Here is a 4,984-nt window from a genome sequence, read left to right on the forward strand (position 1 = left end):
GGAACAAGTGAACTCGATTCATTGCAGACATAAATTACATGGACAGAGGGCAACTCATTTTTCTCTCACTGTTTTCTTAAAAGTGCATATTATTATTGCATATACTGCTCTCTAGATCTATCTAATACAGGTAGCAAGTTTCTCGGTGGAACCACACAACTTTCTCCTCTTCCTCCTCACCCACAGAGACCCACACACACACAGATTTCTGTCTTTACTTCCACAGTCACCCTGTAACTCAGTCAGCTCAGTAAACCCTTTCTAATCGATTAGCCATCCCTTTCCACGCACCACCCATAATTTTGGATCTCAGAGAGGCCGCTGTGCCTTCAACCTGTTTGGTGCAGATAGGCCACCATGACACTTCTACAGGAAACGTCACATTTGCTGTAGAATACATCGACTAAAAGGCAACGTGATAATGTGTGAAAGTTGTAATGACTTTGTGCCTAAGGCCTTCTTTCACTGCCTCATTGGTGAGTTTTGTACGTCTGATGGAGAACAGTTCGTGACAGAAGACCAGAAGTTGATTCATGAGGCTGAAGAAGCCACCGAGCTAAAATAGTAGCTTACTAATTGAGGCCACTGTCTCCTCTTGAGCTTTACTCCCATTTGTGAGGTGCATCCCCTTTGTTTTCACAGGATGAGCACCACTATAAATATGCCTCTGTTAAAAAGCTGTCCAAGTTTTTTCATGGCTATCTTTGAAGCGTTCTTTCTTTTGATTACAATTGATAATTAGCATAATTGATTTATCTGTATGTGATAGTGGCATTGAAGTAAATGGAGATCAGTCAAAAACTGTTAATCACATTAAAAAGTGATACATTAAGTAATGAATATAGATTTTGGTTCAAAATCTGCTAGTTAGGGACCTTTCCAAATTGTCCACATAACCGATAACTGAACTTCCAAGTTCCCATGGCGTAAAGAAAAAGACCCACTAGCTATTTGTCAACCCTGACGATTGTGGTCACTACGTATCATCCAGCCACAGATCTAATATGCATTACACAACAGTTTGTCAGGGGTCCATGAAGTGGATTAGTGCTAACAGGTCAGCTTGGTAGCAAAGACAGTTTGGAAAGGCAGCCAAGTGCTTTGTGTCCGATTCATCTTTATTAAAGACGGAAACTAACTGTTGTTTTCAGTGAAACAAAGACATACAACCAAAGACAAAGCAAAGCGCTTTCATTTCATTCATTGCAATGAATGAAAAGGACCATGTGTGCCAACTAATGCTTTTCACTCAAACATTCTAGAGCAGGGGTGTCCAACATAAGAAGTAGGGGCAAGAACCGGTCTGGTAAAGACTCGTTCGATGCTTTTGGAAAATATGAAGGATTTTATGGACTTTAAATGTATTTAAATACTGTTTTGCATATTTCCCTCCTAATAAAGACCTCCACCATGCCTTTCATACTACACCAAAGAAATGTCAGTTTTTAACAACAGGGCCACAATAATAAAAATGTATACATGCGAAGAATCGTGCTGACAGATTTCTCTGATTTACTACAACAGCATTACTTTATCATGTAGAAAGCTGTATGTGGCCCACAATGTAAAACTAGGTTAAAATTGCTGCTCTAGAGTTTCAGCCTGCCTGGTTTTATTTAAAACCTGTTATCACACATTTAATGTTATGTGATTACAGAAACAGAAGACAGTGTAAATAATTAAAACAGTCCCATTGATCACAGCTAAAACAACTGAGGAGCAGTATTTCTATTTGGTGAAGACTATAATTGTGGATCCAGTAGTTTCTTTGGTGTCCAGTTCTATTTACATGGTCTAAAAACTCAAAAACATCTGAGCAATTCATGCTGAAGATATGAGGCTGGACGATACTGAGATTCTACTTTTTAGTTGTAAGTGATCTTCTGTTCCACCTGCTGACTTTGCTTTTCATGTTTCTGCATCTTTTCTCATCGTTTAGCCTTCGTAAAGAGAATATGTACGCAACTCGTAAAAATCATTCAAGAAACCTGACAACAAGGGTAGCATGTTTTTTGAAACGGTAAAAAAGTCACCATATTGGTGATCTTTGGAGTGTAAATTAAATTTTCTATGCTGTCTTTTATAAAGATGTTCAGCATACCCACAGTGCTCGAGTTTGAAATGCCAAGAGGATTTAATGGCGCTGATAAGTGGGGTCGGCGTATTAAGCTAAGTCCTTTGAGTGTTGCCATTTCTGTTTCAACTATAATTTGTGGGATGTGGAATTAAAGTATTACAAAGACAAAAAAAGAGGAATGGGAGATGAGAAAGCATAATAAGGGACTCTGGGTTACAGTATAAAGGATACAGCAGTATAGGGTTCAGCTAGATGTCTCTTTGGGCTCGTTGTACTCGAACAACAGTGAACTACAGCGAAACAGACGGAGTACAAACGTGAACACGGGCAGATATTCACAGACGCACACTGTGACTTTTTCTGCATGACTGGAGGTACATATCACTAGCTGCAGCGGGGGCAGAGGGCAGATGGTGCCTTTGAGGTAGGAGGTTGAAATGTAGGAAGGTAGAGGAGGTGTCTATGTGTGTGCATGCGCATGTGTGAGAGAGGGAGTGCGAAGCCAGATTCTGGCTGAGGTGTGGGCAGCACAGCAGCACATGAAGGTGAAATTCTGCACAAAAAAACACAAAATCAGCTTCACACAATTTCATATGGTTGTGCTGTTATTGTGAAATTTTTCAAAGCTGTAATCTGACTTATTAAAGATGAGGTGACTGGTAGTAAACTCACGGCCACATCTTGCTATGCAAACCATGGTTTCCTCATTGCATCTGCGTCTAATGTGCCGTAGCTCTGATTTGCATGCCGTGATTTAGATGTTTCAAGCTTTTGAAGAGATCAGCCTAAGTTCATAAGCTTTTGAATAAACACAAATTTTACACGGTTACAACACAAGACATAAACTCCCTCTGCCGCCACCGGGCTGTCAAAACAAAGCTAAAGTTTTCAAGCCCACAGGTCTGAAGAACTGATTCATAAAGGACGGATTATGTAGCACGGTGGGTGAGTGGGATGATGGTTCCATCTAGTGGTAAAAAGGTTTATATTCAATTAAACTTTAAGATTTGCACCATTTCAGAACAACAGTAATCTCAAGGCACTTTATATTGTAAGGTAGAGATCCTACAATGTTAGAGAGAAAAGCCCCCAAAACACCTATGACCAGCACATAGCAACTAGGGGAAAGAAGAACTCCCTTTTAACAGGACGTGAGTTCTGACAGAACCAGGGCAGCCATGTGCTGCAACCAGTTTGGCAAATGAGGAGAAGGAGATGAGCAATAAAGGAGAGCATGGAGAGAAAACGTGAAGCAAAAAACTGTGGGAGAAAGTTCATGACATGATGCGTTAGCAGTGTATTTTAAATGGTACGATCAAAGTGCCGACTTTCAGCTTTAATTGAAGATGTACAAAAAAACCTGCATGAACCATTTAGGAGTTACAGCATTTTATACATAGTTACCAACTTTCAGAGGCTCAAAATTAATACATTGACTGATCACCAGTTTCATAACCAGATGAGGTCTGTCTCCTCGGGATATCATGACAAGCAAAACAGGTAAAACATCTGAAGTTGGGCAAAGTATTGAATTTGTCTTTTATCGCTTTTCTGTGTAATTTTAAATATAAGGTTGTCAGTGGGGTGGTTGAGTGGTTTCCTTACAGCAAAAAGGTCCTGTGTTTGAATCCACCCTCTGGCCAGGGCCTTTCTGCATGGAGTTTGCACATTCTCCACGTGCGCTCCACCTTCGTCTTACAGTCCAAAAGTCACGCACTTAGGTTAACTGGTGATTCTAAATTAGGTGTATGAATAGTTGCCTGTCTGGCAACCTGTCCAGGGAACCCCACCTCTTAAGCTATGGCATCTGGCATAGGCTCCAACTATCCTTTGTGGCCCCTTATTCAGTCTATCAAAGTCAGTCTGCGCTTTGGCAACCCCCCCCCCCCCCCCCCCCCCCCCCCCCCCCCCCCCAAAAAAAAAAACCCCAAACAAAACAAAAACAAAAATCATTTCAATTAAAACAGAAAGTCTGCACTTCAATCACGTATTCATAGAGTTAAAGTCCACTGTTGTGTCTTTGTCCATTAATTATGATTCTAACTGTGAAAGCCCCCTACAGTGTGAGTCTATAGTGGCAAATCTGAAGAATGAGTCAGAGTCATCGAATCCAGTTTTATCAAAAAGGAAAGTTTTAAGTCTAATCTTTGAAAATAGAAATGTGTGTCTCTAGCAATCAAACTGGGATCTGGGTCCACAGAAAAAGGGCTCTGAGAGGTGAAGGCTCTGCCTCCCATTCTTCTTTTGGATTCTAAGAACTGCGAATAAGCCTCTTAGGGTAGTGTAATACACGTTTTAACACAGCCCTTGATCATTCAAAACTTTGTGAGGGGTAAGATTTTCAAATCAGATCTGGATTTAACAGGGAAAAAGTAAAGAGAAGGTAATATCTGCGAAATATGGTGTTGCTTTCTAGTCCCTGTCAGTACTTTCACTGCAGCATTTTGGATCAACTGAAGCCCTTCTGGGGAGCTTTGAGAACAGCCTGACACTGTTTTCCAGCATCACTCTGATACAGGATGTTTTTACTTTTAGCAGTATTGCACAGATGAAATCATGCCTCAGTCTGTGCTTTGAGGGTTCTGGCAGTCAGTACAGCACATGGGTGCTGATTTATTTACATGAATATATTCTTCCATCTGCAACTAAGTTTCTGTAAGACAAAATAAAGCAACACGTTGATCAGCTATTTAATCACTCATTAACTAAAGTTTTGTCATGTAGTTTAGTAAGTTAATTGTTCTGAAAAGGTGTTACAGCTTTTCTTCGTGAATTTTTTATGGTTTACTCCTTTTGTTTAGGTCTTTATGTAAGGTGGCCTGGAAGCAGACACAGGTTTTATGGGGTAAAGGTTTTGGTGTGACAAGAGGAGGAGAAAACTACAGAGAGACGTGTAAGACTGCATCT

Source organism: Pundamilia nyererei, unplaced genomic scaffold (assembly GCF_000239375.1).
Source record: "Pundamilia nyererei isolate P.nyererei 1_Seehausen unplaced genomic scaffold, PunNye1.0 scaffold00036, whole genome shotgun sequence".
In the NCBI taxonomy this organism is placed as follows: Eukaryota; Metazoa; Chordata; class Actinopteri; order Cichliformes; family Cichlidae; genus Pundamilia; species Pundamilia nyererei.